This window comes from Staurois parvus, unplaced genomic scaffold, assembly GCF_062004578.1.
Source record: "Staurois parvus isolate SC_StPar_1 unplaced genomic scaffold, SC_StPar_1.0 ptg000191l, whole genome shotgun sequence".
NCBI classification, from domain to species: Eukaryota; Metazoa; Chordata; class Amphibia; order Anura; family Ranidae; genus Staurois; species Staurois parvus.
Genome location: NW_028317987.1, coordinates 6,106,432 through 6,118,805, shown reverse-complemented (window position 1 = coordinate 6,118,805; position 12,374 = coordinate 6,106,432). Strand labels below are relative to the sequence as shown.

At 47.8% G+C, this 12,374-nt stretch overlaps 1 protein-coding gene across 1 annotated transcript in view; it reads right to left on the bottom strand.

Moving 5' to 3' along the window:
* Nucleotides 1-12,374, bottom strand: part of LOC149461924 (uncharacterized) — a 46,958-nt gene that overhangs the window by 13,414 nt on the left and 21,170 nt on the right. The gene's annotated exons all lie outside the window — the stretch shown is intronic.

The following is a 12,374-nucleotide window of genomic DNA, read 5'->3' as shown; positions in this document are numbered from 1 at the left end:
TGTTGTAGTCGCTCCCCGGACTGTCACTCCAGTGTTGTAGTCGCTCCCCGGACTGTCACTCCAGTGTTGTAGTCTCTCCCCGGACTGTCACTCCAGTGTTGTAGTCGCTCCCCGGACTGTCACTCCAGTGTTGTAGTCGCTCCCCGGACTGTCACTCCAGTGTTGTAGTCGCTCCCCGGACTGTCACTCCAGTGTTGTAGTCGCTCCCCGGACTCTCACTCCAGTGTTGTAGTCGCTCCCCGGACTGTCACTCCAGTGTTGTAGTCGCTCCCCGGACTCTCACTCCAGTGTTGTAGTCGCTCCCCGGACTGTCACTCCAGTGTTGTAGTCGCTCCCCGGACTCTCACTCCAGTGTTGTAGTCGCTCCCCGGACTCTCACTCCAGTGTTGTAGTCGCTCCCCGGACTGTCACTCCAGTGTTGTAGTCGCTCCCCGGACTCTCACTCCAGTGTTGTAGTCGCTCCCCGGACTCTCACTCCAGTGTTGTAGTCGCTCCCCGGACTCTCACTCCAGTGTTGTAGTCGCTCCCCGGACTCTCACTCCAGTGTTGTAGTCGCTCCCCGGACTCTCACTCCAGTGTTGTAGTCGCTCCCCGGACTCTCACTCCAGTGTTGTAGTCGCTCCCCGGACTCTCACTCCAGTGTTGTAGTCGCTCCCCGGACTCTCACTCCAGTGTTGTAGTCGCTCCCCGGACTGTCACTCCAGTGTTGTAGTCGCTCCCCGGACTCTCACTCCAGTGTTGTAGTCGCTCCCCGGACTGTCACTCCAGTGTTGTAGTCGCTCCCCGGACTCTCACTCCAGTGTTGTAGTCGCTCCCCGGACTGTCACTCCAGTGTTGTAGTCGCTCCCCGGACTCTCACTCCAGTGTTGTAGTCGCTCCCCGGACTGTCACTCCAGTGTTGTAGTCGCTCCCCGGACTCTCACTCCAGTGTTGTAGTCGCTCCCCGGACTGTCACTCCAGTGTTGTAGTCGCTCCCCGGACTGTCACTCCAGTGTTGTAGTCGCTCCCTGGACTCTCACTCCAGTGCTGTAGTCACTCCCCGGACTGTCACTCCAGTGTTGTAGTCACTCCCTGGACTCTCACTCCAGTGCTGTAGTCACTCCCCGGACTGTCACTCCAGTGTTGTAGTCACTCCCTGGACTCTCACTCCAGTATGTTACAGACGGGGTTCCAATCCTTAGGCAAACATCTCATGACTCCATCATCCCCAAGTTTAGCCCAGTTCATCTCTGGCTACTTGGCAGCTCTCAGCACATGGGCAGAACCAGGTGTGGACTGACAACTCATGGGGCCCCCTGGGCAATAGGGGATCATGGGGCCTCTGTGTCCTTGCCCAAACTCAAAAAAGCCTATGAAAAAGGTACCAGGGGCATCTCATGGGGCCCCTTACTGACCCCGGGCCCTCGGGAAGTGCACACGTTTCCAAATGGTCAGTCCGCCCCTGGGCAGCACTCCAAGTCTCTCTCAACACTCCTGTTTGTCTCGCCATGTGAAGAATTTATGATTCCTCCATCGTAGCTGTTTTTCCGTTTTTGTGGGGAGACAAAGATTAAGCTCCAAACGAGCCTGTTGTACCTTAAGTAACAAGTCCGGGGTTGGAGTCATTTTATGTTGGGCCAGTAAAGCCTCGTATTCCTTAGTTTTGGCAGAGATCAACTCTTCACGAGATTGCTATAGTCTATAGGCTCGTTGGATACAAAAACCTCTGATAGAAGCTTTATGGTTGTGAGCTCTAGAGAAATGAGAGTAGTCTCTAGAAGTAGGATTGGCCTCTCTCCATGTATCCACCAAATTATAGCCATATAAAGGTTGAGCAAATTTGCGACTTTGTTTCGGGAGACACAAGTTTGGTTGCACGTGATTTATCAAGCGTTTGATCTAAAGCCAAATCTGAATCCCCCACTAAAATGACATCGCCTTCCAGTTCTGGAGCTAAAGATTGAAACAGGGATCGAAAAAAGGCTAATTGATTCACATTAGGGGCGTAGTAAATCAGGAAAGTCACTAAGTTTCCCCCCAAGTGGCCTTTAACCAATAGATATCGCCCTTCCTTGTCTCGTATCACTTTAGATTCAGTAAAGGAGAACCGCCGGGCCAAACAGAGCGCTACCCTTCATTTTTTCCCAGATGCATTAGCAAAAAAGCACACAGGGAAATCTCTATGAATATAACGTGGTGTGAAAGAGGAGACAAAATGGGTTTCCTGCAGAGCAACTATATCAGCTCCCAGGGACTTATAATGAGAAAAAACCTTGAGATGCTTAGAGGGGATCCCAAACCTGCACATTATGGGAGAGTAAGGGAACAACAACACTATTTGGTCTTAAGGTGGACATAGAAAAATAAAGACAGCGATGGGGAGACCCATACATCCCCGTAGGGGAGATCGAGAATCCAGGACCAAATAAAAATTCCCGAGATGACCCTCAAAGAAAAACAATTAAAAAAGTGATGGAAATAAGGAAGAAATAGGGGAGAGACAAAAGACCCCGAGCCCAGAAAATGGCTATCGTCAGTTTAAGTGGTAAAACAACGATATGCAGCATAAAACAGTAAAACACCAAATAACCCAGACACAAGGTCAAGGAATGGAAGAGTCTCCACCAAAGCATAGCAGTGGGGAGAGTCTTCCAATTAGGAGGAGCACATAGACGCTTCCCAGCACCATGGGGTCTGTAACAGACATGTATAAGAAAGGTTCCTAACCCCAGAGAAATAGAATACCTGACATATATCCAATCTAGCCAGTAAACAGGTAAAAAGCAATAAAATTAAAAACATAATATTTGGAATAACAATTCAAAGAAGAACAAGGGCGGAGGCCAATGTCCCATAACAAGACCATGTAGAGGTCCCCGCCCGATAGAAATCAGCTAGTAGCCAGCAGGGTCCTCAAGGGACCTAACATGGAGTAGCAGGTTTCTTCTTCCTTGAAGAGGGGGACCACAGAGGTGAAAGCGGGGGAGGAGGGCCGTCAACCCTGGGCTGGTTCTGTGGGGAGGGGCTAAGGTAAATAAAGCCCAGATTCAACAAGTTTCTCTCCTTCAGAAAATGTAGAAAAGGCGTAGGATTTGCCATTGTAAGTAAATTGTAAGCAAAATGGATATTTCCATTGATAACGAATGTCCCTTTGAATTAAAGATGAAAGCAACAGCTTGAACTTCCTCCGTTTCAGGATAGTAGCTTGAGAAATATCTGCAAAGACTTGAATCTTGTGCCCATGGATTTCCAAATCTGGATGTTCCCTGGCGTATCGCATCACCGCCTCCTTAATTTAAAAAAAATGGGATTTAATGATTATGTCTTGAGAAGGCCCATCCAGTTTTACAGGGACCAGAGCTCTATGGATACGATCTATTTCCGTTGTCACGATCAGGGGTCAGGCTCAAAGACCAGAGCTCTATGGATACGATCTATTTCCGTTGTCACGATCAGGGGTCAGGATCAAAGACCAGAGCTCTATGGATACGATCTATTTCCGTTGTCACGATCAGGGGTCAGGATCAAAGACCAGAGCTCTATGGATACGATCTATTTCCGTTGTCACGATCAGGGGTCAGGATCAAAGACCAGAGCTCTATGGATACGATCTATTTCCGTTGTCACGATCAGGGGTCAGGATCAAAGACCAGAGCTCTATGGATACGATCTATTTCCGTTGTCACGATCAGGGGTCAGGATCAAAGACCAGAGCTCTATGGATACGATCTATTTCCGTTGTCATGATCAGGGGTCAGGATCAAAGACCAGCAGTGTAAGGCTTACCTGAAACCAGCAGGATAGGTACACAGGCAGGTCCCCCTGGGAATGACGCAGGCTCACCTGAGGTGCGGGGTCTAAGTACTAACTGGTATCACCAGAGCTCCTAATGGTGGAGATGGATTTGGCTGGTGTTAGCACCAGGTCGCAGTTCTCAGGATCATCTCACCAGGAAGTGAGCAAGCCAGGAACCAGTAGCAGATATGGCAGGTAGGGATCTACCAGAAGCATGTGATCTGGGACTTCAGCATAGTAAAACTTGAGGTCAACATCAAGAAATGTAGCTACTCACCCAATCGTCAAGTTCCAAGTGACGGCAACCATTTTCCCATTGCTCAAAATGTAGAGGCCAAATCAAATACATACCAAGACTGAGTATTCTTGGGGCCATTTTCCCGAAGTCCAAAAACCCAGCCAGATCCCAAATAAAATCACACAAAAATGTCAATTTTCTAATTCTTGAAAAAGGAATCCCCAGGGGCAAATCATTTTAAAGTGCTCCCCCCCCCCAAAAAAAAAAAAATGGAATCTAACTAATGCTTTGGGCCTCTTATGTAAACTTGGGGCCAATAATTAGACTGCTTCATTTTGGCACATCACATGACTAGCAGGAAGATCTACAGTGTTCCTTTGCCAGACCTATCCACCGGGAATCTTGGAATTTAAGTCATCTAAAGCCCAAAAAGCTAAATAAAGACTAATCTATAGTTCATTGACAAATACACTATATTGCCAACACTGCTGGGATGACTTCCTTTCCACACATATGAACTTGAATGGCATCCCGGTCTTAGTCCGTAGGGTTCAATATTGAGTTGGCCCCGCCCTTTGTAGCTCAGCTTCCAATCATCTGGAAAGGCTGTTTAATGTTTACAGATACTCTGAGACTGCCACATGAGTTCATTATTTTCTTTTTCACATTGAGTTTGCAGGAGACCTGCGGTTTAAAAGTGATTAAAGGAGTTTTGGATGCATTGCTCTTGGTCTCTTCAGATCAACAGTTATATCAACAATTCTTTTGGGTGCATTTACATGCATTTCTCTGGCTTTGGAAATATTTTGGGGAATGTTTATATTTGATTTGACCCATTTTCCCCCCTGGGTGACCCTTCTATAACCTATTGAATCCTTTTTGGAATGTTGCCTTAACGACAAATGTTATATATTTTGCTTTAATGTTTGAAGTCCATGGTCAAAATGGATGCAGTAGCCTATGGGCATAATGGAGCCATCCTAACACATCTGCCTCCTTGTTTGGCAGGAAAGGTGGCCCCTCATTCTTGTGGCCCCTGCTCCTGAGCCTTACCATGGCTCTTTCTACTCCCTACCAGTCTCCTGGGCTGTGGCTGCCAGTGTCCTATTTGTCTGGATAAACTGGAGTGAAGAACATACCAATGAGCAATCCCTCAAACCTTGGTCACAAATGTCACATCATACATACAGCCTAACTAGTATCTGTTACTAATCAGCATCTTGAACTCTATTTGCAGATCATCTTTTGCTCCTGGAGGCCCCAGCTGTTGGAGTGGGAGAGGAATCTGCATCTGATGTTGGGGTACGGGAACTGCTGTAATGGGGTGGGGATGTACAAATATATGTTACATGTGTATGTGGGAAATGTCATGCATTGTTTTTTTTGTGGTGCAGGGAAGTTCAGGCACTCCAAACTTGTGTGAAATGCCGTCACCTCCACCTGAGTTGCCTGAACCTCCGGTAAGAGATGCTAAAGATGTTCTCCCTAATGAGTCACCCATTTAGAGTATAACTCCGTTCCTGGCTGGGCAGGATTTGGCAACGTGATGTGTAACTTACTTTTTTTGGATCATTGCTTAGTCAGGAGCTGGAGGGAGTGATGTGCATGTGACAAATCAGCAGGAAGGTATCAGTCTGGGTAAAGATGCCAAACCATTCATTTCAGTCAAATGTTCATCCAGTGTAATGTGTCAGGGAAAGGCATTCACCAATACCTGGTCCTAGGGGTGGGACAAGAACATGAGCTAGTGTTTGGTGTCAGACGAGCCCCCTGTCCTACTGTACCCTTGTGCTGTGTGTTAAACACTCTTTCATTTTTTGTTTGTTTCTCCTTGCAGCCAACATTGGATGCAGCTGGATCGGCACCCCGTCTACCTGGACCCAGCCGCCTTCTCAAGCTTGGGGAAAGGCTGTTCAACATGGAGAGATTATGGGAGCAAAGGAGGCTTTCTAATGCATCCAGTAATATAGAAAGGTTACTGGTGCTCCAACATGAAGCCCTGCTTGGACTTGTCACCGCGGTCAGGGATCAGACTGCAGCATTGCAGGACCTTAGTCATGATATCCGGGCCTTATGTCAAGCAGGGGCTGAACAAAATGCGCCTTCGGCCAGAGGCTCCCAACCCCTGTGCAGTAGTAGTTTGGGGCCAATGCCAAGGTTGCCACAGAGTTCCCCTGTAGAAAGTGCCGGGGAAGTAGCAGGGGAACAAGCCTTGGAGGTGCCAATTCTGGATCTACCCACTCTGGAGCAGTCCCCTCAAGAAACCTCACCGGAAGACCAGTATGCCTCCTTCCCCATGGATCCCTCTTCTACACCTTCCTCACACTCCCCTTGACCACACCCCCACTTTCACATCCCCTCCCCTTGTTTCTACATGCCCCTCCTCTCAATCCCATTTCCATCCTTACCTTCCACGTCCTGCCCACTCTCCTCGGCCCTCAAATGCTCCTCCCCACATTCTTCCTGTCTTCCATTGCCCCCATTCAACCTCTCCCCCAGCACTCCCTCCCCACCACTCTTTCCAAGCCCCCCCACACACTGTACCTCCCCAACCCTCACACCCACCCCCTCTGCAGCAGCCTCCTCCTCCCCATTCATTTTGTATGTATTTTTTGTAATAAATATTATTTGGAAAGTAGCAGAACGTGTCTTTCAAATTGTCAGAAATGCATTTGGGGTAATAATGGTGGCTTGGTCATGTAGGGAATCCAACACAGGCGCTTTTCTGAGTATGGCTACCAATAATTCCAAATAGCAAACACTAAAAAAGCAGCACTTCAGAAAGAAAACTAAAAGGTGACCCTTCCAGAGGCATTGGGGGTTAGACTCTTTGGCCTTTCTGCTGTTTTCACCTGGTGGTCTGTCCTGCAAATAGTTTTCTCTGTTCCCCATCACACAAGTTCTCTGGCACATGTAGCGGTTGGCCATTATCTGCTAACCATTTGGCTGCCCCAAGGGAGCTTAGAATTATCAGTGGACTCTGTGGGCAAGGCTAACGTTCCCCAATATGGGAACACACAATATTGCAGCTTGTTTTCTAAGTGTCGGCTAGCTTTTGTCTTTTTGGGGTGCTGATTTTGGCCAAGACTCCTGCATGGAACACTCACCCCCCCAGAGACTGACACTGCTGTCCAAATATGTTCCCTGTGCTACTTCATTGACACACACTATACAAGAAGTGTGTAATATCCAGGACACCAGGCGTGACACCAGGACACAACTTACACACAGTAACCTGCCAAGGAATGCTAGAGACACAGAAAAGTTGGGAGAATAAGAAGAAGGCCTTCTGTTGTTTGGACTATCATTATGCTGGACTAACTGGACCCAGACTAAGTTTGCTTTACACCCCGTGTAACATCTTGTCCTGAGATTGGTTGGGGAGCATAGGATCTTTAGCTGCCTGATTCTAGACGTGTGTGCCTATGGAATTTATGTGCCCAGTGGACACTTGTTCCTCACTTCATTCCCTCCCCACCTCTTGTTGCCAAAACACTGACATGTGAATGAGGAACAAGTTGGATCCAAGTGGTATGTGTGGAGCAGATAGACAATTTGCCCATTAGGGCCCCTTCTTTTCTGGGGACATTGCATGTAACTGGTCTCATCCATAACTGATAGTCCATCCAAGAGCAGCTTTCAAGTCATGTGACTTTTGTGTAATGCCAATCCCAACTAGAGATGAGGTGATGGGAGACATCTTGACAGAGTTGGGCCACAGGATCCCCCACACATTGTCTACTTGGCTGCACCCCCCTTTTGGCAGTCTGCACAACTACACCCCACCAAGCTATGTAGAAGTCCCTGGATGGAATGAAGAGCTACTCCAAACGTGAACAATGTAACGTGAATGGAGTGTTCTGTGTAAACTGTTGCAGCATTTCACAAGAGGAAGCAAACCAAGATTGGGAGTAGCTGCAGACAGCAAGCAGACAACTTCAATCTTTATGTATCCCAGCTTAGGATTGAAGGAGCTGGTTTACCTCTCGGAAACATGCAATCCTATCTGCTACAGTCCTAAAGCTGGACTTGCCAGAAAACACTTCGTTTGGACATTACCAAACATTCCAGGTAAGCAAGATTGTCCAGTGCAGCTGGAGCTAGCAGAGTCCTGCAATGCTTTAGGGACATGCAGATCAGCTCCAACTGCAATGAAGAAGATTGCCGACCTGCAAAGGCTGAAGAAGACCACAACACAGGGCTCTGTCCAAGAGAAATAGAACATTTATTACCAACAATCAATAGAAAACTATAAAACATCATAAAACATTTTAACTAAAATTGCTGCCTGAAATAGGCTCCAAGGCTGGGCTGGTCCTCGTCTGGTTCCACCTCCAGGACTTGCTCCAGGGCCTGGATCCAGCGGCACATCCAGCCCAGGAGGCCACGAATGTCAGGATCGGGGAACAATGTAGAAAAAGCCAAACAAAATGTATTATCTGTAATAAAAAAGGAGACAGACTTGCTTCACACAACAACAGCATGCAATGCTTGTCTACCTTTGTCCATTATCCTGAAAGCACTCTATGCTGTTGTCACCTCATAATTGGAACACAGAACTTACATTTCTTGCCTGGATGATATCATGGCCCAAGGAGTGAGCTTGGAATCCTTAGTCCTAGATTACCCGCTTCCCACCCGCAATGTACTGTGGCCAGGCGGCAGCTACAGGCAAAGCAATGTACTTGTACGTCACTCTGGCTGTACTAACACAGGAGGCACACCACACACCTGAGCTGGCACACAGCGCTCCCCACCCCCGACTGCTGTGTCTGGCAGATACAGCAGAATGAAGATCCCAGTGATTGTGACCCGGTGATCATGTGATCTCTAGGTAATCCCAATGTAAGCAGTTATTATGAATCAATCTCATTCATAACAGCTCTGCTTCTCCTCCTAGCGAGCTGTGATTGGCCCACAGCTGTCACATGATACATGGGGCCAATCACAGCATCCTGTACCATGTGACCAGCTCCAGCCAATCACAGATCATTATCTTGAGCTGTCAAAAATCTAACTCACTGATGACAGTTGAATGAATTCAGTTCTGACAGCAAGCTTTGCATTGCAGGAGAAATGACCGTTATTTCTCCCGCAAAGAAAAGTGTGAAAAAAAAATCCCTGATCACCCCCCTCCCCCCACAGTAGTACAATGGTTACTATGGTAACATCCTACTATTCTGATAAAAGTATTTAAAAAAAAAAAAGTTAAATACCATATTGAGAATTTTGTTTTAAATGTTATTTTTTTAAATTTTTTTTAACTACTTGCCAACCACTTACCCGCATTTTGTGGGCGAGCAGCAGCTCTTGGCAAAGTGGCGTAATCTGCATCGCTTCCTGTTTTGTGGTGTCAATGCGCCTGCACCCCCCCACTGCCCCCCCGGTCAGTCCAGGGAGAGAAGAGAGAACACGGCACCGAGTAAAAGCACCACTACATTGTACACACATGTTAGATTAGCACATTTAACCCTTTGATGGCCCCGTCACCCAGCCAGTGCCATTAGTACAGTGTCAGTATATAGAATGTTTCACTGATCTCTGTATTCCTGCCACTAGTGACATCACATAGTGTCAGGGTCAGTAAGCCCCTCCCAGCCAGGGTCAGCTGGCGTTAGATTGGCCGCACACTGTCGCACTCACGCTATAGGTCGCTGATCACCGCCATTACTAGTATAGTGTTTGTACGGATCAATATATTGATCATGAACAGAACTATACTAGTGCCGGCTTTGTATAGTGTCCCCAATACTCAGTGTTAGCCGGATCGGCCCGGTCACTGCCAGCACTAGTGTTCAGCCCCTCCACTGTTCTTCACAGAAGATTTGTACCAATTGTGGGCCAAGGCAATTTATACACCACAATACATGGCGCCCCCCAAATTCAGCTCTTGTCACACAATTCACATGGAACTCTATCACCGTTTATGAAATTAAAACTTTTTTGGGCCGAACCCTCAACATCGACATTACAGAAAAGAATGAATTGCAGTCATATTGGTCCGCAGACCCGATTCATCGTATGTCCGTGTTCTCTGCTGGTACATATATGTCCAACATGGACCAGCAATGTACTGGAACGTCACTGGACTTGGAGTGGTTATACCGGGAGGATGCTTGCAGCTACAGGCATCATTCTAGTGCTGGTTTATTAGCTGGTGGGCGGCTTTCATGTAAAAGTAATCCTAGTGGCCAATTAGCTGCAGAATTGTTTTTATGATCATTTTAAATGATTTCCTATAGCAGCAAATCTGATGAATGAAGTGGGTGTAAAGTGGAAGCAGTGGATCTGCAGGGAGCAGCATCTTGAGCACAAAGCACTTTATGTTGTGGATGGATTTGCACACGGTTCAGTTTCCTTCATTTATTGATAAACCCCATAAGACCAATGAAGTGGGTGTAAAGTGGAAGCAGTGGATGTGCAGAGAATAGGATTTGGAGCCCCGAGCTCTTTATCTCTGAATGTCTCCACATATTTGTAGTGTATTTGTGATGATTTCTGTGCACACACAATAGGACAGCGCTGTGACACATAATGCTCTTCTAGATGACAGGGAATCCTTCCCTTTGTTACAGCAGCAGTCCGCTAGAAGGTTTTTGTAGGTTTGGAGTTGTTACACATAGCGCGGGTTTTATCCATTTATAGTGATGACATCATTGCCCAAATCTGGGGGTCACCAGCCATTTCCACCCTTTACTCCCAGCTGGGGGGCTTTGTATCCATATACCAGATGTCCTACAGGACTAAATCTGCAATCAATGTTACTGCAAAATCAAAGGGGCCAAAACCCCTCCCCCGAGGAGTCATATATTTCTGTCCCCCTTGGTGGGAGTGGAGGTGACCCCTCTATAAGGATCTACAGTCCATACACACCCAGCACAAGGCCGGGGTCACACTACCAGACGCTTCTCAGGGCTGCAGTTCCTCTGAGCTCTACAAGGTGGGGATCTCACTTCTACCCAGACAGGAAGTCTCTATGGAAGACAGTTGGAAGTGATGTCAGGTACAGACAGGAAGTGATGTCAGGTACACTCAGGACGTTCTAGGGAAAGGTGAGTCAGGAGGAAGCAGAGGAGAATCTGAATCTGGCGGCAGAGGAGGTAATACATAGATTAACCCCTTCAGGGGGAGGAGTTGATGATAATATATCTTGCTCCCAAAGCTGGCCTACATGGTTCAGTTTTATTGTTCAGCCAGCAGGATGACCATAAAAACTGAAGTGATTCCCCCATCCACACATTGGAGGTGGATGGGGGAATCCTCCCCGCTGCACTCTTGTATTTTGACAATGGGGGGACTCCTCCGCTCTCAGAATACACAGATCAGCCCTGAAGCTATTGGCTGCAGCCGCTGGGGGAGTGTCTTTTATCCGGCAGTGGCCACACATGGATGGAAATGTGAGCGATCCCTGCTGAACCAGCTGAATTTCCATGGATCTATGGTCACCTTCAGTGACTTCCTCCCCTCCCCCTCATCTCCTTCATGATGGAAGTCATGCTGAGATCATCTCCCATTGGCTGAGCAATATTCTCATTTGTCTCTCAGCTCCTTCTTGCTATTCCTCGTCCTGCCTGTTGTTTCCTTGGATTGATTTTCTGTGTAGTGACCCCGGCTTGGTCTCTTGGATGCGCTCGTCTGTTGCTTGCCCTGACCTTTCTCCTGATTCCTGGATCTCCTCCTCATCTCTCCTCCATATCCTCTTACACAGCTTTTCTGCACACCTGCAGTGACCCTGGGGGGAGGAAACTTGGCACCAGCACGCCGCCAAATCCATCCCCACCATTAGGGGCTCTGGAGACAATTGTCTGCTATTTACACTCCGTTCCTCCGAACGTCACCTGATCACATGACAGCTTACTTCCACAGATTCCGGACAGATTTCTGGATGGTAAAGGTCAAAGGTCACTCTTCAGTTTAGGAGAGGTAGGACGCACCCAGGAACAGGGATTTGGTTTATATGGGAGTCTCATATAGAGGACCCCTCAAATCTCCCCATCCAAATGTCCCTCCATCCAGAGTCTATATGTCCTATGACATCACACTGACCTCACAGCACCTCCTCCCAATGTCCCTCCATCCAGAGTCATAGAATCCTATGACATCACACCGACCTCACAGCTCCTCCCCCCAATGTCCCTCCATCCAGAGTCAGAGAATCCTTTGACATCGCACTGACCTCACAGCTCCTCCTCCCAATGTCCCTCCAACCAGAGTCAGAGAATCCTATGACATCATACCAGGGGTGGACTGACCATTCGGAAACTCGTGCACTGCCCAAGGGCCCAGGGTCAGTTGGGGGCCCCATGAGATGCCCATTGTACCTTTTTCATAGGCTTTTTTGAGTTTGGGCAAGGACACAGGG